This window comes from Pseudonaja textilis, chromosome 1 (genome assembly GCF_049901715.1).
Source record: "Pseudonaja textilis isolate UNSWEBS1 chromosome 1, rPseTex1.2, whole genome shotgun sequence".
Classification (NCBI taxonomy): domain Eukaryota; kingdom Metazoa; phylum Chordata; class Lepidosauria; order Squamata; family Elapidae; genus Pseudonaja; species Pseudonaja textilis.
This window is the reverse complement of record NC_141990.1, coordinates 230,756,181-230,780,054: the sequence shown is the minus strand read 5'-3', so window position 1 is coordinate 230,780,054 and position 23,874 is coordinate 230,756,181. Positions and strand designations below refer to the sequence as shown.

The 23,874-nt window shown below is 39.1% G+C and overlaps 1 protein-coding gene, 1 non-coding gene and 1 pseudogene across 2 annotated transcripts in view; 1 reads left to right on the top strand and 2 right to left on the bottom strand.

The window, feature by feature from the left end:
• The window catches only part of LOC113440319 (uncharacterized), a 92,480-nt gene extending 73,308 nt beyond the window's left edge, over positions 1 to 19,172 (bottom strand). The window contains exon 1 of the mRNA XM_026706652.2: positions 18,957 to 19,172. The gene's annotated coding sequence lies outside the window, so the exon portion shown is untranslated. The remainder of the gene's footprint in view (positions 1 to 18,956) is intronic.
• Positions 2,335 to 6,048, bottom strand: LOC148128084 (uncharacterized; annotated as a pseudogene).
• Positions 19,173 to 19,418: 246 nt separating the features above from the next.
• TRNAA-AGC (transfer RNA alanine (anticodon AGC)) lies at positions 19,419 to 19,491 on the top strand. Its single transcript has one exon. It is a non-coding gene; the product is annotated as a tRNA-Ala (tRNA).
• The last annotated feature ends 4,383 nt before the right edge of the window (positions 19,492 to 23,874 follow it).

Below are 23,874 nucleotides of genomic sequence, written 5' to 3'. Positions count from 1 at the left end.
AATTGGAGAGACACTATTCTAAGGGATTCAAAGGGGGGCTTCGTAAGGGCATTAAGAACCAAGTGAAGGTTCCATGAAGGATACTTGTGTACCACAGGAGGATGTAGGTTGGATGCCCCTTTCAAAAATCTCCTGACCAAGGGGTGATGGGACAAGGAAGGAAGCAAACCCCATGAAAGAACTGAGGAGAGAGCCACTACCTGGCGACATAAGGTATTGGGGGCTAAACTTTTCTCCAAGCCACCCTGAAGGAATCTAAGAACCTCTGCCAACTGGGCTAAGGAAGGAGAGAGACCCTCCTTGAGGCACCATTGGGAGAAAACCCTCCAGGTGGCATCATAGAGGCGCCTCGTAGAAGGTTTGCAAGACGCCTGGATGGTGAGGATAACCCCCTCTGGGAGATTAGCCTCCCTTAGCTGCTGTCGCTGAAGTGCCACACGATCAGCTTGAGACACTGGGGCTCCGGATGGATCAGGACCCCTTGGTGCAGGGAGATGAGATGGGCCGGGGTCCTCCAAGGGGAAGCCACAGACAGGTTGACCAGGTCCACAAACCAGGGCCTCCTTGGCCAATAGGGTGCCAGGAGAATTAGCTCCGCTCGTTCCGCCAACAGCTTCCGTATGACCACCGGAATGATGGGAAGAGGGGGAAAGGCTTAGAGAAGACCCATGGCCCCATTTGCAACAAAGAGCATTGGCCCACTCCACTCCATGGCAAGGAAACCTGGTGAAGAATCTGTTGACTTGGGCATTTTGAGGAGTGGAGAAAAGATCCACCTCTGGAGTTCCGAATCTGAGGGAAAAATCCCTGAATAGGGACAGACGAATGGACCATTCTGCCTGGTCGACTAAACTCCTGCTCAGCCAGTCGACTTGGGAATTGTCGACTTCGGAAATGTGATCCGCTGATATCGACAGTAGGTGTTTCTCTGCCCATAACCCCAAACGTTCTGCTTCCCTCATAAGCGCCTTGGATCTCATTCCCCGCTCCTCTGTTGACGTGTGCCTTTGTGGCTATATTGTCCATCAACATGAGAACATGGGAGCCAGTCACCGAGGCTCTGAAATGCTTGAGAGCCAGAGAGATAGCTCTGAGCTCTAACCAATTTATGGGATGGGTGCTGTCTGATCTGGACAAAACCCCTTGAACTATCTGACCCTCCACATGGGAACCCCAACCCAGAAGGCTGGCATCTGTGGTGATTACTAGCCTGTCTGGTTCTTTGAATTGGAGCCCCTTCCAGAGGGACAGGGAGAACCACCAATTGAGGGACCGCCGGGCCTGTTGAGAGAGCAGGACCTTGATTGACAAGTGGCTGGTTCCTGCTCGTTGAAAGGGGAGCAGGAACCATTGGAGCAATCGGGAGTGAAGCTGTGCCCACGGGACGATGCCAACACAGGAGACCATCTTCCCCAGTAGTTTGGACAGCAGCAACAATGGAATAGTCTGTTGTTGTTGAATCTGGCTGATGATCTCTGCAAGGCTTTTTCCATGATCTGGAGACAGGAAAACCTGGCACAAAGTCGTGTCAATGACTGCTCTCAAGTGTAGCAATTTGGTTGTGGGTGAGAGATGGCTCTTCTTGGTGTTGATGGAAAAACCGTGGCTTTGGAGGCAAGACAGGGTAATTTGTAAGTCCCAATGGGCCAAGTGGATGGAGAAGGACAGTATCAACATGTCATCAAGTAGCATTGGATCTTCACTGGAACAGAACAGAGTGAAGCCACCAATGTTGCTAGAATCTTTGTGAAGACCCTTGGAGCCGATGAGAGGCCAAAGGGCTCGATACTGGAAGTGGGCATTCTGGTAACAGAAACGGAGAAATTGGCGATGATGAGGCCAGATGGGGATGTGGAGGTAAGCCTCCATGAGATCAATGGAAGAGAGGAGGTCACCCTCCCAAACGTTCTCTAAGATAGAATGCAGTGTCTGCATTTTAAATCGCCTGTATTTGACAAATTGACTGAGAAATTTTAGGTCAAGGATGGCTCACCACCTCCCACCCTCCCGAGGCTTTGGGAACAACAAAAAGACGAGGGTGAAATCCATGTCCCCATTGTAAGGCGGGAACTGGTTGAATAGCCCTTATATCGAGTAAGGTGTTGAATGGCTCAATTCATAAGGGCTCTCTTTGAAGTGTCCCGTGAAATGGGACAAATCAAAAAATTTTCTGGGGATGACGATAGAAATTCCAATTGTAGCCTTGACCTAACAGTGTTGAGCACCCAGGCATCTGTCGTTGACTCCTCCCATTTGAAAGCAAAGAAGGCTAAGTGACCTCCAATGGGTGGGGAGAACAAGGTATTACTTAGAGCGACGGAAGGCATGACCCCCTCACCCCCGAAAGGGCCATTTACCAGCAGAAGGTTGTTGTCTGCCAGGTGGTTCTTGACGTTGGTCTTGGCGCTGAGAATATGCCCTTTCCTGTGGCCGAGGAAAGCGGGAGGAGGACTCTGCCCGAAAGGCAGGTGGGCTATAAGGAGCTGGGCGATAGTCAGCTTTTTTCCCCGAGGAGGAAAGAATTTTACGTTTATCTCTGGTCTCGATGAGATATGGCTCTAGAGCCTCACCGAAAAGCTTGTCTCCTGTGCAGGGGGCAGAGGCCAGTTTCCATTTGCAGCATGATTCTGCCTGCCAGTTTCGGAGCCACAGAAGCCTTCTTGCATCCACCAAAAATGCCATGGCCCTTGATGCAAATTTCGCAGAATTGAGGGTGGCATCCATAGTGAATTCCGCTGCTGCTATAATTTTGTTAAGGTCCTGATGAGACCTGAGGTCAGAGATCTGCAGTTGGTGCAGCCATCATAGAGATGCCCTCGTGAAAAATGATGCAGCAGTCGAAGCCCGAACAGCCCACGCAGCTGCTTGGTGGTTGCGCTTGAGGGTCTGTTCAGAACACTTGTCCTCTGATTTAAGGACATCCTCTGGCTCAGTGGGAGTGCCAGAAGAGGAGAATGATGCCACAACCAGAGTGTCTACTGAGGGCACTGCAAGGGCATTGGCTAGGGATGTGCTAACATTGTAGAACCGCTTGTCCAAAGATGATGGACGAGGACCTGCTGAAGGGGAAGTGCACTGTTCCTTGACCATGTCGAGAAACAAAAGGGGAGAAGGCAAAACCTCTGTGTGTACTACTGGCTTGGAGAAGAGCGAGTCTCCTTGCCCGGAGGGTTCCCCTTGTGGTTCAGGTGTTGCTTGCTCAGGTGACAGCTTGGCAGTGACCAGGGCCTTGCTAAGTAGGGGTTTAAAGAGGGCTGGTTTAAAGACTAATGCAGAGGAGGGCTGATCTGGATGAGAGTCTTCTTCCTCTGAAAGATTGCGATCACAGATTTTGCCCTCTTCGCGCTCTGAACGAGAGGAGCAACTGTGTTCAGATGGGGAGGCACCCTCTTCTCCTTCATACTCCTCCCATTCTGCCTGTGAGGTCTTGGGGTCTGTGGAAATCTCATTGTGAAGGTAAGGAAGCCATAGACTGAGAAGATAGAAGGGCCTGAACCCTTTCCAGAGGCCGAAGAATTTGTTGAAAACCTTCAGCCAATCCCTGCCTAATGGCTAAGGAAACATCTTGGATCTCCCTGGGCCTGTTATCAAAGGTAGTGGAGGGCCAAAGGCCAGCTGCAGTGGGCATGAAGGTGGCTTCTGGTCTGATCTGGGAGGACTGAACTCTGGAGGGAAGAGAGGGGGCATAGGGCCCAGACCTGCTGAAATCCTGAGGTTGTTCCTCAAATGCCTCAGGGGAGCAGATGGGGGTGGGTCCAAAGGCTCCATGAACAACTTCCCCTCCCCTGGGGGGGCTTCTATGTGATGTTTGGCTGGCTGGGAAACCTGTTGCAGTTGCCCTCTCATTTGTTGAATAGTCTTGTTAAATTGTCTCTTTAGAGCCTCATGTCTGCGTTTCTCTGCCTTCAACTCAGCCTGAGTTGTTTTCTTAGGGGCTAGAGCCTTAGCTCTGATTTTTGCAGCCACTTCCCTCTCAGCAGTACGTTGTCTGCATCTTTTCCTTTTAGTGGGTTGGAGGGCCTGTTTCACTGGGGGGGAAAGCTCTGCATGAGCACTGTCCTGATCCATTTTAAAATAAGCAAGGCTCAAGCGTTGAGAGAACAGCTCTCAAAAGTGCTTAAGGATGGCAGAGGGTGGAATTGGGTCTTTGGAGCCCTGAAAATGGCTACCAGGCCACTTAAAATGGCCACTCACCTCGTGTCTGAAGAGACTGCATTCAAAGATGGCCGCTGCTCGTTGAGAAGTGAATTTCGCTCCTTAGGCTATTGCAAGCCCCGAGCGATCAAATCAGCCAGAGAAGGAAGAGATCGCCTCCCATGCAATCAGCTGGCTGGCTCTGTTATCAGTTTGCTGATTGGTTTTACAATCGGACAAACCGTGGCTATGGGGAAGGTCTCAGACATTTCCCCGCTTGCCTAGCAGTGCTTGGGAAAATGTTTATCCCAACGTTGCAGGAGAACAGAGCCCCGCTCTCCTGAAGTTGCAGCTGCCCAGATGCCCGGGAACTGATTGAAGCAAGGGTAGCTTCTGTAGAAAATCACTGAATAAAATGCTAACACTTTCAGAGACACAGCTTGTGACTTAAAGAAGCTGAGTCAAAGCTGGGGATTCTCCGGGGCTGGCTTTTTATATACAAGTATAGACTCAGCTTAATGACATCATAAGAAGGGCTCTCGCTGCAGCATGGAGGAAAATTATGAGGTATCATCAAAGACTAAAAATTATATCATGAGACAATATAAATTCATATACAGATGCCAAATAAATAGTAGTAAAATATTGGCTCAGTGAGTCCTGTACATATTTTTATAATCAGTGATTTACATATTGCACCAACTCACCAATTTCCTATGACAAATATATTCTGGTAGTAATATATTTCATGTAATTATGTAAGTGTTATAATCAGATTGATGTAAAAAGTAATACCTTGTATAAAAGTTAAACAACCATGCTTGGTTTACTTAATATAGCAATTGTGTAAGCTAACATTAAATTCTGTCTCAGTAGTGGATAAAACTTGAGCAGTTACTTTGTTTTTGTCATGTGTGATTGTCAGAACATACACTAAATTCAATATTTGACTGACAAGGATTATTTAATTAATGATCTAATTATATTATTGTGTCTCAAGACCACAATACCGATTTCTATGAGTAAATATTTTCCTATCCATTTAATAAACAACTATCTGACAAAGTACAAATAACTGACACGGTAAAAAGTTAGATAAAAAGAGTGAATGTACTGTATTACGTCCAGTTCCAGACTGTTTTTTTAAAATGTATACTAATATACATCTGTCTTCCCTAACTTAAAACCTTTCATATGCTGGATATCAATTCCTCAAATCATTAATATTAAGTGAGAATTCTGGAAATTCAATAAATGTATATCAGGGGAGGGGAGGCTACTATTGATATTCATTCAGATATCAGTCTCATTGAGAAGAATAAGCCTCTCTCTTAAGCATACAGTTCTCCATCAAATGGCTTTGTTTTTAGAAGAGATGCAGTTTCACAACAAAATACTGTACTTACAAATGTAAATTAAATGTTAAATTCTTCTCCCTACATTTAAGTAGAAATAGAGGAAGGCGGTATTATGTTACATAAATGTGAAAGAAGTAAAAACCAGCATATATATCTATATCTATCTTAGTACTAATTTTTGGTTGATTTTTTGTTTTGATTTTTTGATAAATACTTGAAAGATCTGAGTTTATTCTTCCATATAGACATACTGTACATGTTATGGAAAAATAAATACAATTTTATAGCAAGAATACTACATGTAATTAAAAGTGTTACTGGAAAGCAGAAGTTGAGTCAATCTCTACACTGTTCCCATATTCCCTGAAGGATTTTTTTCCTTTGTTTTTGGACTGCTACTTAAGAAAGTTACACAAGACCTCCAACAAGACCTCCAACAAGGATCATCAATGTTAGGATTTTTCAAACTTTGTTCTTTGGGTTCCCAAGATTCTACAAAGGCTTGAGAGGGGTCTTCATGACATTCATGTTGGTATGAGTAGCACTTCAAAGTCATGGCTTTGTGGATGGTTTTGCACTCAGCTTCAGAGAACCTGGGATAATTTTTGGATTTTCAGTAATCAACATGGAAGGAAATTTTAGTCACTTGCAAATTAATTTCCTACCACCACACAATACAGCAACTTTGATACTGCTTAGTCCCTTGACATTAAGTTGTACTCAATTGGCATGCTTTGTCTATAAAAGCTTATTCTATTTGTGGGCAGTTTCAAACTTCACCTGATGCTGCATCAGTTCACTTGCAACATCCTGTTCAGAAACACACAAAACCACAGATGTTCGTAGAGAGAAAGCAAGAGTCAAGCAAAATGCATTAGGGAACATTTCTTGACAGACTTCAGTGTTTCGAATGATGACACAATTATTGGAGGATTGGAAAAACGGCTTACTAAATAAAACAAAGGGCAACCAAACATATGAACACCTGCAAAAATCTATGCATACAAAATTCAGCAGCAAATTTCTACCTATATACTTACCGATTATATATTCAAAATTGTGTGTGTGTGTGTGTGTGTGTGTCCTATAGGAGAGAAATATATTCAAAAATAGGAGAGCATATGATCTACAGATAGGATCAGATTTCAGAATAACCCAATTAGACTAGTATCTGGTTATATGGTGCTCTGGATTTTAACATTGTCTTAGTTAATATTAACAGTGCAATCTTTATATGTTGACTCAGAACTGAATCGGAATTCAATAGCATTTAATTAAACAATTATGGTTGCAGCATAAACTTTTCAGCAGAGCATCTAACAACCTAGACTGGACATCTATTCATGGAATTTATGAGAAGCAAACTGTATTAAGCAGGGATCTGAATCAGAAAAATAAGTATTTTTTAATACTAATGACCAATGTTTCCTGGTAGTTTACAAAAATAAAAAGCACAAAAAGAAGTTACAAACCAAGAATACTAAAAAAAAAAAAAAATCATTAAAAGCCTACTGCAATACTGTATATATTTGTTAAAACTTTTAAAAAGCCAACCAAAATATTTGTTTCAGTAATTCATTAAGAAACATAACTTGGACATCTACACCGAAGGCTCAGCCTCAATTTGGCATGGGGCAATCTCATGATACTTGTTAGCACATTACCTTGGATAACCTCAATGAGTGGAGGCGGAAAGAATCACAAAGGATTTCTCAAGTGATCTGGACTTTGAAGGTAATATATAGCACTTTGTACCCAGAAATAAAGTGGCATTAATATGTGTTCAGCATGCATTTCCTCCAAGGTCCTGATCAACTTGATTTAAGAAACTCATTAAAATGTATCTATTTCAGGGTGGTTTCATCTTATAGCGCAGTGATGGCTAACCTTTTCCACGTTGCATGTCAAAAGTGTGCGTGTGTACGCATGCGCTCACTCATGAGCCTGCACCCATGATGCAATGCACATGACTCCCTCTGCCCCCCTGCGCATGCACATGCGACCCCCTCTGCACCACACACCTCTGCGCATGCACACACGTCTCCCATGTACACATCTCCTCCCGCACATGTGCGGCAGATACCTGACAATCAGCTGGCTGGCGGGGGGCACATGCGCATGCACTGTGGGGCTCTTCCGGGTGACCTCTCGCATGCCGGCAGAAGTGGCTCTGCGTGCCACTTCCAGCACACATGCCATAGGTTCGCCATCAAGGTTATAGCATTTGATGAAAAGCAGGCTTACTTTTCTACCAGCTTGCAGGGCTTAAAAAAAGGGGTTGGACTCATGCATCATAGGAATCAATGGATATCAGTATCAATGGCAATAACTGCCTCAGAAGGCCACTGTTAGAAGGCTACTAAGGGGCTTCCTTGCACAGTTGGTAAGCCACTGTGAGAACAGACTACTGAGCCAGATGTATGAAAAACGGTCATAAGTCACTTTTTTCAGTGACGTAACTTCGAATGGTCACTAAATGTACTGTTGTAAGTCAAAGACTACCTGTAGTTGCTTTAAGAACAGCAGTGTAATACTGTGTCCTTATGAGATCTAAAACATTTTTTAAAATATTTTTTGAAGACGGTACAACTCAGCGAAGCCTTACAAAATCACTATTGATTGAACTTAAGTAATTTTTAACTTTATAAATGATCTGAATTATGGATACATAAGGAAATGGTGATGGTTGTTGACAATACACATTAAAGTTATTTTTAAAAAAGATTGTGAAAGACTCCAAAATGAGTCTTCCAAACCATGTAGCATAGCATAAGCAAATGTAAAGCAATGCAGGCTGAGACAAACATATTTGGTTTAACAAAACACTTTCCAACTAGGATAAGAAACAAAACACTTTCCAACTAGAATAAGAATCTTGGAGCATAGAAAAAAGCTAAAGGATAAGTCTGCAATTATAGAGACCTTCTGTACAGAAGGCCAATTTATATGTGTGGGAAGCTTAGGAGATGATGTAAAAATAAAACTGTAGTTTCAGAATGACTTTATACAATATGTTGTACGTTTTCATCAGAATACTGTGCACAAGTAATCACAGCTTAAAAATATAAATGTTAAAAATGAAGAGACAGAACAAGTAACCAAACAAAGCAATACAATATAAAAGTTCTTCTATGGGTTCTTCTAAGGCCTGCAGTTTCTGATCTGAGGAAAAAAAGGTGCTCAAAGAGGGAAGTATATGATTTAAGTTTATAAATTGAGATGCCAATTTTTATATGTTATAGACATAAAAGTAGATCAACAGATGATTTTGACAAAGAATGCTTACACTGAAATTACCCCTTCCCCCAAATAAAATCATTTGGTCCTATTTGGACATTCTGTAGTTTGCTCAAATTATACAAAAAAAGGATAATTTCCCTATCTGCAAGTTTGGATATCACAACCCTGCTAATTTAGCCTGACCCAAAAGATAAAATCTGATCTTACATTATGTCCTTCAGCATGCCATTCTTTCCTAGTGGCTAATACAGTAGGGCAGAAAGCCCATACTTACAGAAATAAGTGGACCTTAACAAAGAAGTAATTATGCTGACATCAGACAGCCCATGAGAGCAAATTTCCAGCTAGCAAAAGTTGCCATTCATTGACTCAAAAAGAAAGGAAAAAAACCCAGAGAAATTAGAATCTACATTTCTAACCAGCAGTTGAAAAATGATAGCCAGAGTTACTCTAAATAAATCACTGAAACAGTGCATTACTTTTCTGAAAATATGTTTTAGCAAATACAAAAGAATATCATTTATTGTATCAAGGGGCAGCAAAGTTTCTAAAATATTAATTTTCCTGTACATATTCAATTCAGTAAGTTTCTCCTGATCTAAAGTCTACCTTTATATACATAAACTTTTAGATTACTTTCAGCTCTAATGTATGAAAATCTTAAGTTATCTCCTTTCAAATAAGCATACATTATATTAGAGAGTATGATCATAAGTTACACATACACTGAGAATTGAAGACATTTGCTCTTTTTATATTCATTGTTGTTAGCTGTAAGAACAGGTTTCACTTGTTAGTGTAAAGAGAATAGGAATTAATTACACTTGAAAAAAATGGCTTAGATTGGATGAGCACCCAAAAAATCAAATTCATCAATAAATAAAAATCATAATGTAGCACTTAGACTTATATACCACTCCATAGAGCTTTACAACCCTGTCGAAGTGATTTACTGTTAGCATACTGCCTCCAATAATCTGGATCCTCATTTTACTGACCTCAGAAGGATGGAAGGCTGAGTCAACCTTGAGCCAGTCAGATTTGAACTTCTGGCAGCAGGCAGAGTTAGCCTGCAATACTTCATTCTAACAACTGCACCACCATGATTTATTATATTTTATCACTATTCCCTGTAAAATGGTCAAAGCGTTACTTTAAAACAATATTAATTATCTCAGATATTTGTCTGTTTAGATTATGTGGGTCCAAATATTTGCAATTTACAACAACAGAAGCAATTTTGATTCCTTCAGCAATAGGAAGATAATTCGACAACTTTTTCCAGTTTCAGATGAATCACTTAGAAAATTCATAAACTTATCAATTTGTGTTAGTGATTTCTGCTGCCAAATACACAGCACTTCTCTAATTTTAGTGGAATACCTCATAAAAATAATTTTACATCAATCTTCCAATACCTTTGTTTATATACCTTTTCTATGTGCTTTTGAATGGAGGTGAGAGGGAAACAATTTCAAATTATTATAGATAAGCCAATAACACACTCTATCCAACCTCCTGCACAGAGTTCTCCAAAATTAATCTCTAAAAATTTATCTGGAAGATTTGGCCTCAATTCTAAGACAATTAAGAGTGCCTAAGTATTCTTGTTAATATTGTAGGGTTTATTGGTTGAATTGTTTTACACTGTCATTTTCATTTAAAGATTCAGCAGAAAGAGTTCTTTCGGGACAAATATCTCAGAAAGGATGCAATGTATTTTTAAACAAGAAAACGAAATTAACTACATTTAATATGGTTAACAAGAGAAAAACATCCACAATACTTTCAATTATCAGATTTTTCTACTGTCTGGAGCTTCTATAATATGAAACATAAAACTTGAAATTTAGTGTATCTAATGAATCTTTGCATGAATCAACAATCTTTAAGCGGTCATATTTTAAACACTAATCTAAAGGGATCATATCAGTATCTCAAATGATTTGACAATACTCTAAGTCAAGCATGTAGGACTGAATGAACTCCTACATGTTCATCACTGAATGAAGTCCTATATGTTCATCACTTTTTACATTCTGTACATACCATTATAGCTTGGCAATCCATAATTGATTATCTCTGAAATTTGAACTAAGGATTTATACAGTCAAAAGGACAGTTATTAGTTTCCAATCATTTCGTAGACTGCAATAAATGAAAGCCTGACGATAGTATACAAATCCTGTTTTATAATATCTTAAAGTGTCTAATAGTAGTACTGTTTTTATTTCTACAATTTCCAAGAAAGCAAAAAATCAATTTAATTATATGTCTGAAAATAATAAGAAATTAAAATACACTGCTACGTATATTTTGCCAAACCAACATAAAATCACATAAAACTGAACATCAAACCCACTCATTGCTACCATAAGCATATTAAATATTCAAATTCTCTGAAGAAATAGAGGCTTATTACTTTGAGATCTACTGTAAGAAGAAAATCATATTAGTCTCTCTTAGTGATGAAGTATATTAAGGTGGTATTCTAGACAGTAGTAATTCTCTAAAGAAAGAAAATATGCCATCTATTGACTTGCTAACTAGTTCCAGAGTTTCATTCAAACATGTATCAAACTAGATTCTGATAATAATATGATAAAATGAGTTTATGAATGTGTATAATTTTAGATCATTGAGAAAGATTCAGTTAATTAAGATCCATGAGACAATCAATGCAGATAAACTTTAAACCCCTGACAATCTCAATTAAATTCACTAGAATTCCTATATTTGAGTGTAAATCACCTGTAATAGAAAGATAAATATAATTGTATTTCTCCACTTCACCAGCAAATCTCTAAATAGACTGCATACAATATTTACCTGGTACAACTGAAGAATTGAGTTTTACACATATGTATTTTACATTAAACTAAAGTCCTAAAAATCCCAAAATTTTGGACTATTTTATGTTATCATCTTAATAGGTTATGCTGTATAGAATTAGCAATATTTAGCAACTTCAACTCATCAGCTTTCTAATTACAGTAGTAAACGCTGCCGTCTCTTACACCAACTGACAGTGTTTCAGTGACCAAAACACAGAGCAAATGGACCATTAGTTCAATGACTGACATAAATCTATCTCAACAATCCTAGTTGTTCTGTTTCTCTGTAATGTTCTAAAGAATAGCTTTGCAATATTAACTACAGAAAGGAAAAAGGTAGATTTGGTGGTTTAGAAGTCAGGAATTTTTAATGGGAAAAAATATTTTAAAAGCATTAAAGGGAGCAAAAAACAATAATACAGGCTATAGAAGAGCATATTTAGTGGTAAATAAACTATCATAGAAATACCAGATATGGGCCCAACAAAATTGGCCTGATTTTTACTGTACAGAACCCCTAACCAAGATTACATGCTTTGGTATGCCATATACAACTATCATGTAGAGAATAATTTCATCTTTCATATATATATTCGCTGGGCCTCTTGCGATGGATACCACATGCCTCATAGACATTTTTCCTGGTTTGAAGCCAAGAAACTTCTAAAACAAGGGAAGCCTGTATGTGCTAAAGGGGATAAATGTTCAACCAAGGGTAATACTGTGATTTCAAAGATACAGAAACACACACACTTCACTCTATTGAGGTATTTTCTTTGAATTAAGGTGTAATATTAACGGTTCTAAAAGGCCCAAAAGGAAGATTTTTCAGTGATTCCCTTCAAGAGTAAAAGCCTTCCTTTCTGCTCTTATTTCTAGCAGCAAGCCAATGTTTTATATCTTAGACTTCCTTTCTTCTTACAAAATCCTCAACTGTGACAAATAATTATTAATTAATAATTACGACTGAAACAGAAGTACTACTGGAGCAAGGAAGAGATAAGTCTGCTTCTAGTTTCTTATGGATAAATTCAAAGAAAAAAATATTATTCTTAATTCAACCAAAATTTAAGCACACACATTACTCCCCTCCCACTGTAATGAAATGCATTGTATTGGATCACAACTTACATATTTCAGACAATAAAATAATGTAAAGCATTAAAGCATCCTTAGCAGCACAATAAATCAAAGACACATGGTTTAAAGAAATATCAATTCAATACTGTATTACATCATAGTTTAGCTTAGCGTAATGTATGAATCCAACCACTGGGAAAGTAAGCATAATTTACAGTAGTATTACTAATGCAACAGGCCACTATGTGTTTTTTTAAAACACTGGCAAAAAAAATCATGGCTTAATGGAATATGTTAATCTATGCTTTATTTAAGCTATCTCCCTTAACACATAATAGATATTAACTAATGTATACTTCCTATACCTTGAAAGTTAGAAATAGTTTTCACACTGCTAAATTGGACAACTATAAATTATTAAACTGCTTTTAGTAATAGATGTAAAAGAGCTTCTTGTTGTAAAAATGCTTAAACTAAAAGCTGAACTTGTACACACACATTCTACTTGCTGAAAAGAGCTTTAAGCAATTTGTTAACATCAGAACACAAAAAGGCAAATAAATAATCTCCATTTGAATTTAAGCCTAACTTCACTCTGGAAGTAGTTTCATGTTGCTCAAACAGAACTAGCAGGTACTTTTGGGTGTTTAATTTAGGACTTCATATTGGTGTCTTATAGAATATTGCCAATCTTCTCATTATATTCATTCACTTAATTGTTTCTTGTTCTTCTAACACAAGCTTTTAAATGAGTTAGGAATAAAGAAAACAAAATAAATATGCCCAGGAGTAGCTGTTTAGGAATTCACAGTTGCCATGAAAAATTATCGCCCTATCTAATTTAGTAACTACACAATAGGAGGGACAGAGGATGATAAACAGTGGCAAATCAGAAAGCTATATCATACCAATCGTAGAAACTAAAGCTTGTATCTTTACTAAAAATAGTTTGCTGAGGAAGAGCACTCAAGGGAAGACCAGACTTGACTTTTATGAGAAAGGATTTGTGAGTTTGATGCATTCACTGATCACAAATTCCTAGGCTAACCTCTCTGTTGTTCTTCTCCATCATCCTGAACTATTTTTTGGCATTTGCTTCATTGCAGGCCTTGGGGGTTTTAGTAAAGAACAAAATAGAATTCTCTAGCCAGAGTCTGCCTATATAACTGCAATGCACTGCAAATAGAATCATATATAATCACCTTTAAATCTAATTAGATTTAATCATTTTAGATTTGAAATGATTTTACAATTGTGCTGGCCACTAGTTATTTTAAAATATATTTATCAGGAGTTCTCCTAAAATTAATAGATACGCAACAGTAAAGCTACAATAATAATATTGTATGTTTGCCTTCTCAAAATGTGAGAAAACATTTAATCATCATTTATATTTATAGTATAAAGAGAATGTGTTCCAGTAATGCAACAGAAACAAGATTCATTTGGTCTAATTACAGAGAAAGAAACTTGCATAACATCTTTGGAAGATCTTAAGAGTTGGTTTAAGTCCTGAAGTATAAAGAAAGCTGTTTTGTTTTTGTTTTTTTTTGGGGGGGGGGGCACAACAAAATCATGTTTCATGCATTATAACCTACAAAGAGGTTATAATTTCAACATCACTATTAATATTATTAGACTCAGTACTAAAGTCAATGTGAAAGTATTCTTAAGTAGTGTCTCCTATTTTTCAAAAACTTTAAAAAAAGTTTGCACAAAGGTTATTTAAAATCCACATAAAAAATACAATTTTTAGGCCAACCCCCTTTTTTTTAATACAATAGTAGCAAAAGTCTGAGTTTCTAAAAATTCTTCCTTTGGCAAAACAGTTAAAGCCAGAAGTAAGAAGCAAAGGTGAGGAGGGGTTATATTAAAGAAAATTTGCACCAGTAATATAAATTCAGTAATACAATATCGACTAATAAAATAACTTCTGCTATTGAGAGATAGCAGGTACGATTCAGAAAGGAATTTCATTGATTCTATTTCACATGCTTTGCTTCCTAGCATTGAAATCCTTTATTGTGAATAATTTTTACTTGTGTGCCCTCATTTACTCATAAAAGTAACCTTGTAAATGATGTCCCGTCACAACTACTTGATACTGAAGCATCAAAGCAGAAGCAAGACCATACTTTTCTTTGCATATACAGAATGTAAAATTTAGCAGCTTGACTAAAAAGAGAAAAATCCAGTGGTCTAGTTGGAATGTTATTACATCATGTCTGTTTTCTTGCTTATAAAAATTCAAACTTAGTGATATTAAGAATCACTGCAGTCTCAACTGCCACACATTACATCTTTCTATAAAATATGAATAGCTAGTTTAACAATTCCAGGATTATTTCACATATGAACTTATCATTTTCCTTATATCCTGACTATTGTACATGTAATAATTTTAGTATGATACAGACTGTACAGAAAAAGCAGGGATTCAAATTTTTTAACAACTGGTTCTGTGGGCATGGCTTGGTGGTCATGTGACTGGATGGATGTGGCTTGGTGGTCATGTGACTGGATGGATGTGGCTTGGTGGTCATGTTATTGGCTGGGCATGGCCAACTCAATATCACTCACATTGAAGCACGCTTCTCCTCGCCTGGCCTCTCATGACTGTGGGGATGCTGCAACAGTTGTGTGAAAAATGGTCATAAGTCACTTTTTTCAGTGCCATTGTAACTTTGAATGGTCACTCCACACAAGCAAAGTACCAGCAAAGGAGGGGAAAAAAACTCCAGAGACGTTCCAGAGATAGGAAGCCTAGTCCTGCCAAGAATGTAATAAGGGTTAACAGAGAGGCAGTTTCTGTAAGCAACACCAGAACGTTTCCTTCCTGCCTTCCTTACAGGATTAGGCCAGTAATTTCTTCTAACAACTGGTTCTCCAAACTGCTTAGAATGTTAACAACCAGTTCTAGCGAATAGGTGTGATCTGGTAGTATCTCACCCCTGAGAAAAAGTATTCAAGCCATTCCTACAAAGTAAGAGTGATATTATAATAATTAGCCTATAATAACTGGCCCAAAGTCATTCAATGAGTTGCTATGACTAGGGGAGCCAGTTTCTGAGTCCTAGTCGATCATTACACTACACTACATGACACACATCTATAATAGTGTGTAAAATTATGCAAAAGGTTCTTGATCTAAAGATCATCTCAAAAATATGTAAATTTGGTAAAATGTAGCTAATAAGATTTATCCTACACCTTCGACAGAATTTAACCTGAATCAACATTTCTTAATTGTAGAAGCAATAACTTGAAGGAATGCAAGGATGGTTACATTGACTTAGTTCTGATAGATAGATAGATAGATAGATAGATAGATAGATAGATAGATAGATAGATAGAAAGAAAGAAAGAAAGAAAGAAAGAAAGAAAGAAAGAAAGAAAGAAAGAATTCTTTCTTTCTTGGCCAAGTGTGATTGGACACACAAGGAATTTGTCTTGGTGCATATGTTCTCAGTGTACATAAAAGAAGATACATTCATCAAGAGTCAAGAATCATAAGGTACACTTAATAATAGTCATAGTATACAATAAGCAATCAAATCAAGGAAACAGTGAAAAAATCATTAGGATATAAGTAACAAGGTTACAGTCATACAGTCATAAGTGGTAGGAGATGGGTGAAAGGAAGGATGGGAGGATTAATATAATAGTAATGCAGACTTAGTAAATAGTTTGACAGTGTTGAGGAAATTATTTATTTAGCAGATTGATGGCATTCGAGAAAAAACTGTTCTAATCAACCTGGTCCCTACCGCCCACTAGTGGGCGTTCCAGCTTTCATGGTGGGCGGTAGGGGTTTTGTCCCCTACTTTATAAATCACCATTACTGTGGAACCGGTGGGCGGTTAGAGAAAATTTTACTACTAACAGAGTAGGCGGTAGGTATAAAAAGGTTGACTACCCCTGCTCTATAGCATCGTTTTTGAGGGTAGGAGATGAAACAGTTTATGTCCAGGATATGAGGGGTCTGTAAATATTTTCACAGCCCTCTTTTTGACTTGTGCAGTATACAGGTCCTCAATGGAAGGCAGGTTAGTAATAACTGTTTTTTCTGCAGTCCTAATTACTCTCTGAAGTCTGTGTCTGTCTTGTTGGGTTGCAGAACCAAACCAGACAGTTATAGAGGTGTAGATGACAGATTCAGTAATTCCTTTGTAGAACTGTATCAGCAGCTCCTTGGGCAGTTTGAGCTTTCTGAGTTGGCGCAGAAAGAGAGGAGGACATGAAAAAAAAAACCTACAGTGACTTCACTTTCTTTGGTTAAGTAGGGGAAGGAAAGAAACTGTAGACTTTCAAGGTTACAATATGTTATTGTAATTTACAACAATACATTATAATTCCAGGATCCTTATCTGGTTTCTAATCCAATGTACCTCAAAAGTCTGACACTAATGGATGAGAAAACCAAGAAGCCATTGAAAAGATGTCAAACATTCCCTAAATACTATTTAATATATTTTAGTATTTTATTCACATAACTCTTAGTTCAGAAATTCATCATTGCTTATTAAATTTCCATGATGTAGCAACACATAAATCAAATCAAAAACACAATAAAAAGAATGTAACCTAGTCTCAATATACATAAGTATATGTATATATATGCACATTTTTAGTTTTGAATCAATTAATTTATACAATTGAAATTGTTTTAGAACAGAGTGTAAATTGCTCTCTGTATTTAAAAATATACAATAGATAGCCTAATTGTTTTTGCTTCTCTTTTCTATACTGCTGCTCCTACTACAAAAGAAAAGTAATTGCATCATGCAAGTTCAGTTACATAGCAAGTTCAAGTAATCATTTGTAATTCAATCAAACTCAAAGCCTACTATTAGTCAGAGGAAGAACTAAAAAACCCATAAGCATGAGAACAGACAATGAGCTGTTTTAAAGTTTCCACTGTGTGAATGGATGTGTTCATACTGAGAAGGGCTTTATTTTTTTTATTGGCACAGAGACAAACACCTGGACCAAGCCCATCTAATAATTGCAGGAGGTTTAGATTACTTAGTGCTATTCATGGTCTCTGTAAAAAGATGACGAACAGCAGTGTTCACAAGTCTGTGAAGTGGCGCTGTGAACTTTGTCAGGATCGTGGGTGTTGCTATTAAATTATTTCCTGGGTCGCTGGAAGGAACACAAATCATTCCCTTTCTTCTTCCCTTCCTCTTATAGTCGAAAAATCCTGTAACTCTCAGAATCGTGTTTTCTTTCCAGAATAACATCAGCACGTTGTGATGCTCACTGATTTCCCCTACACAAACCCCAGTACAGCACTTCCCATCTCCAAGAGGAATTCTCTCTTCTAAAGATATCCCGCAGCCGTGCACACATAGCATAAACTTTAACTATTATACTCATACAAGTTCCTCAAGTTGAGCTTCATGAAGAGATCAGAAATGCAACTCTCCTCCGCATCCTCTCTCTTTTTCTGCCTCTCTGTTTCTCTCCCTCTCTCTCTCCCATACATCCGGTGTCCCCAGGCTAGGCATGAATATTCATCTCCACCGGGTTACCTACCCTTCCTACTTATTTCCTTTCTCCACTTTCCCGTCTTCCCAGCCCAAACCAAACGGGACCTGCCCAGAATCCCACAAAGGCTCCCAAACCCCCGCTGCTGCTCCCCGTGCACACACACACTGGCACACAGCACACCCCCTTCCCCGACCCAGATGCCACCCACAGCAAATGAATTCCAGCCTCCCTCCGCTGAACACACACACACAAACATACCTAATCACACACACACACACACACACACACACACACACACACGAATACACAAACATAATCTCACACACACACACACACACCTCCTGCCCTCTCCTAGACAGACACGGCCCCCAATTCCGCCTACACCAGGGTCTCAGCCGCACGCCCTTTCAACGTAAACACAGAGCCTTCCAACTCTTCCTAGCGCCTCAGAGCAGCCCGCCCGCCTTACCGCCCGCCGGTCCCCTCAACCCGCCCGGCCCCGCTCCCTTTCCACACGCGCCACCCAAGAAACGGGTCATCCTGTCTGGGCTTTGCTCGCTCTCTCTCCCCGCGTGCGTGCGCGCGCGCGGCCAAGCACCTCCATCCCGGCGGGGACCGCAGCTGCGGGGCTGCCCCTCGACCCTCCTCCGGCAGCTTCCTCCCGAGCCCCTGCGGAGCGGCACAAACGCTTCTCCCCGAGCCTCTCCGACGGGGAAGGCAGCCACCTCTGCTCTCTTCCCGGGAGGCGGCCGCCGTCGTCGCCAGCGCCGCACCGACCCTCCACCGGCGCCGGCTCTCTCCCCCTCCTCAGGCTCACCTCAAATGGAGCGAGGGGTCCGCGTTGCTCCGGCTGCCGTGCTTTCCTCCTCCTCCTCCTCTTCCCCGCTCTTCCATCCTCCGCCGAGGTCGCCAGGAGCGAGAAGGAGAGCAATCAACGGCGCCAACTGCCGCCGCCTCGCCCAATGCAAAGCGAGCCTAGTTCAGGAGCAACCCGCCGCCGTCCGCAGCGCTTCGAGTTTCTCCTCCCGGAGGCGCGCTTGGCAAGACCGCGCCACGCATGCGCTGTTGGAAGAGTCATGGGAAGTGTAGTTTCCCCGCCATCCCGCTTTCCGACGAGACTTCTTCCCTTCTTTGCTTGCTTTTATAGTTGAGGAAACGAAATTTGGGACAATTCACTGAATTCGGGAACAGGTCGAGAAGACGGCATTAACAAGAGTTTGGATAAGTTCTTCGGTATTGCTATATATTACCTACGGAAAAAAAAGACAAAAACGAGAAAGGGGGATTAGCTCAAATGGTAGAGCGCTCGCTTAGCATGCGAGAGGTAGCGGGATCGATGCCCGCATTCTCCAAGTATTTTTCCCACTTTTTAGTGGTATAAGTTGTACTCTTAAATTTAAATGATCCAATATTTTAAACGATCCTAAATTTCACGTCACATTTATTTATTGGAAAGAAATCTTCATGAAAAATCTGATACTCCTCACAATTCCCGTGGGTTTAGAGAATTGGTATTCTGAGTTGTCTTTTTCTTTCAGAATATAATACAAGTTCTTGTAACTTTCTTATTACTGTACTCCCTTTATGTGCATTAATTATTGCTTCAACGGATGGGATCCTCGACATTTACATACAAAAATGTTCTGTTTCATAAACCACCAAGCAAGTATTACACATTCAGGTTGATTGACCCAGAACAGGTAACGCGAAAATGAAAAATTTTGTATAAGACGACAAAAATAATATTTTCCTCTTTAATATTTAATATCAGCTCTACTCTATTTAATATCAGCTCTACTGAAATTATAACGGATCCTAAATTAACAAGGATGTAATCATTCTACAAACTATTATTGTGCCTAGATAAATAAAATATGAAGTTAGAGAAATGTGCGTTGCATTCAAGAATAAAAATGTAATGTTTTCTTCAACTGCCAATAGCTCGAAGTCCAACATTCCTTTCTTTTAACCTCTTAAAATAATTATTCCTCGTTAAACAGAGATTGGTTAAGAAGTCTGAACTCCTTGCTGCTCAGATGTGCATAGGCTGCCCCCTAGCGGGAGGCATAAAAATTATTTTAGGAAAGATGGGGGCGGGTACAAAACAAAACTGCTTCACCCACCACCTTGTTTGAAGAAGAACTTTATTGTCATTGTACAAGTACAATGAAACTGTGGATGCACCCCAGCAACTGCTCACAGTACAATAAAACCAAAGCACTTAAAAATGAAGATAAGAAAAATAGAGTGCCCACGTCTCCATTTGCAATTTGAGAGTACAATATCTACGAATATACACAGAATATACACCCAACACTGACTGTGACGCTTTGCTGAGTATAATACACAAGAGATGGATTGTACTGTAATATGTAATATGGTATTGAGATTTCACATCTTTTCACATCTTAATAAGGTAGTGACTTTGTGTTTATTTGCGGTTCGGGTGGCCCAGGGAAAGAAACTATTTGTTAGTCTAGTGGTGTGGGATTTTATTGACCTAAAGCACCGTCCAGACGCTTTGTAGGACGTGGTGCAGAATCAGACCTTTTGGAAATCAGTGAGCCACACAACGCAAACAGGCAGACGACCCTCTCTTGTAATGAAACTCAAAGATTTCACTCTGCTGCATTATTCAAGGAAATGCCAGATCTCCAATGACACTGCAGAGAATTCATTTTAGACGAGTGAAGCCAAGTCATTTTATGCCATGCAAAGAAGATATAATCACAATCTTTCTTGGCACATTCAGCCTAGAGTTATATACCTCATGGATATGCAGATCCTAAACATGCAATAATATAGGCCGGAGAGAGGTGGAAAGTAGGGAGGATTTATCATACTCTCAGAGGAAGGATTATAAGGACATGGATGAGTAGAAGTGGCTACATAACTCTTGTCCCTCCTCCCCTCCCCCCCCCTCATTCTAATGTTAAAATTAAAAGGGCAGAATTGTTTTTAGTCAAGTCTTTTGCATCACCAGAAAGCCTGAAGTTTTCCCGCCTCTCATGTAAATAATAAGCCTTGAAAGGAACCCATTCAAATGATTTGCAAAAACCAAGCTTTCTTGCCAAATTCTTAGTCTCTCACCATTTCTTTCTCTCCCTCTCACCCTGATCTTGCATTAGCATGTTGGAAGAAATAGTTTTCTGGGTTCAGTTCCAAGTGGGGAAGAAAGACACTGAAAACATGGTGACTGCTTAGAAAGATGGTTTAATGGTGGACAGGATCACATACGCTGAATGAAGAAAGAAGGAAAAAGGCTGAGATGCTGAGAGACTCTTAGTTTTATAACCTCTGTTGGGCCCCACCTTAGTGTTTCCTGTTCCTGTGTAAGAAATGTATCCCATTGGCTGTCAGACTCCCAGGGGTGGGGGTCTTAACTAACTTTGTAGGCTTTGTCTGGACCACATGACTACACCTGAGTGTTGGCTGATACAATCTTCCCAGGCCAGGTGGTGAGATGGGTAGAGGCCTTTATTATGTAGAATACTCTGGCCTAGGCTTTAATGACCCATTAGCAAAGGTGTGGGGATGAGTTTCTGCCTCTCTGAGTTTCTATTTTATTCTTTTTAGGGGAAATATTCTGCCTTTTTAATATTTCCTAGGATATTTCATTTTTCTAGGAGAGGGGTGGGTTTTATCTTCCAACAAGCATATAGGGATTTTCTTACTATTTCTCCACTTAATTGCCATAATCAAGACTCAGGAATCGGGGTATATTACAATCTGAAAAGCAGCCTGAAAGAAGTCATCATATCAATGAATTTATTTAATAAAAATGTGGATGGTCCAGTATTGTGTTCAGTATGTTCAAAGAAACATAATCCAAGACCCTCAGCAGTCTGCATCCTCTTTGGGAGTTCTTCCCAAGGATTTTTAAAAGTTATTAGCAAATTATAACATTTGACCTAATAAAAGAAGAAAAATGTTACAAATATGATTGGAGAGTAATTATAGCAATTTTACTGAGATTTGAGATGAAATAAATCCAAATTAGCTTTTGTTCTGGCCTCACCCACTACATTTTTGATGGTGCTATTTTAAGATGCTGTTCCAAAATCAGTCCTCGGTCTACAAAAAGTTGGGTGTCCTCTTCTACACAGTACTATGTACCTAACATTTGCAGACTGGATCAAATAATACACTTATTGTTTATATAGTGGCAAGTGCAACAGCTGTGGCATGTGATAGGCTGAAAAGACTTGGACACAACCAATGCCTGTTATAGGGATGTTATGTTTTTACCAGCTTTTGCCTGGAATTGGATGAATAGAACTGTGTCTTTGATTCTATATGGTATGCAGTTTTAAAAGCATAGGACATAGGACAATTTGACTAGTCCACTATTTACATGATGAATCAATACAAAGCATGTCAAAAATTAAATGCTAAATTTATTTTTGACAAAATGGATAGGGAAAAATTCTTCAGCATCAAACACACAGTCTAGTTTGATTTTTTTTTTTAAGATGAAATCCATCACTTTATTATTTAACTCCAGGTCAGAAGAGAAGATACAATGCATGCTCACATGCTTAATATTTTCTGTGGCATTCAAATCATGATTTATTAAACTTAGTCCCAATTATATGTAGTTTAAATGAAATCCTTATTGTAAAGGGCTGTGATATGTCATGAAGTAATCAGATAGGACTGCCACCAGTCAAAAAGCATCTCCATAAATATTGGCATATTAATTTGTAAATTTGGTTAAATTATCTTTCCATAATTTGCATGACTTCTGTCACTTGGCTCCAACCCTTTACTGTACTTTTGGTTGGTTTTTTATAGCTTTCAATTGTCTATATTACTTTTTAAAAACATACAAAATCCTCTACCCTACTTAACATAAAAAGAATAAAAACAGTCTCAGAATTGACATCTAAAGGTGAGTAAGGAGCTCAAAACACCTAGACAAAAATGTATCAGATTTAAAATAGAACAAATAACGTAGTATTTGTTCTATTTTACTGCAATATTTCATATATTTCAATATTTCAATATTTCACTGCAATATTTCATATAGATAATACCCTAATACACTATAGAAAAGTGTAAAACCAAACTAAAAAAAATAGTCTTTTTCTATTTCTTCCTGCTTTGGTGTACATATTTCCCATTCCAGGAAAACCTTTTAATTGATTGTTCAGCAAATAGCATGGAAGTCTATGCAAAAGAAGTGGATTTTCTTGTCTGTATGGTTGTACATTATCAATTTCCATTATATTGTTTTATGTTTTGAGAATTCCAGAATATGTTCACACTCGGACTTTGGTTATATTGCTGTAGAGTAGGAATGGAGAGTGAACAGAGGAAAAAAATAGAGAAAAAGAAGACTTGTCAAAATGAGGATGAATCTTTCTCTGGCACAGTTACAATGATGAGCTTTCTAGTGACACATACTAGACCTGTCACATTAATAAACTTCTAACCAGTTCGTAGTCCTGAACTTCCTTCTGCATATTGTTTTCCTAGTAGGCCAGCAAGTTTAATAAACCCTAGTATAATAACATCCTGAGCCCTACACCTAATAAAATATGTTCCTGCTTCCCACTCTGTTTTTATTTTGGCTAGCTCACAAAAAATGTGTGATTCGAAAGTGTTTAGCTCAGCAGTTTCTCTGACCCATCTTAGCCCTATGGAATCAAATCTCAAAGTATCTTCCTATAAACTGTAGACCAGAGCCCAACCTCACAGAGTCATAGACATAATACACCTTCTTTGTTTTTCAA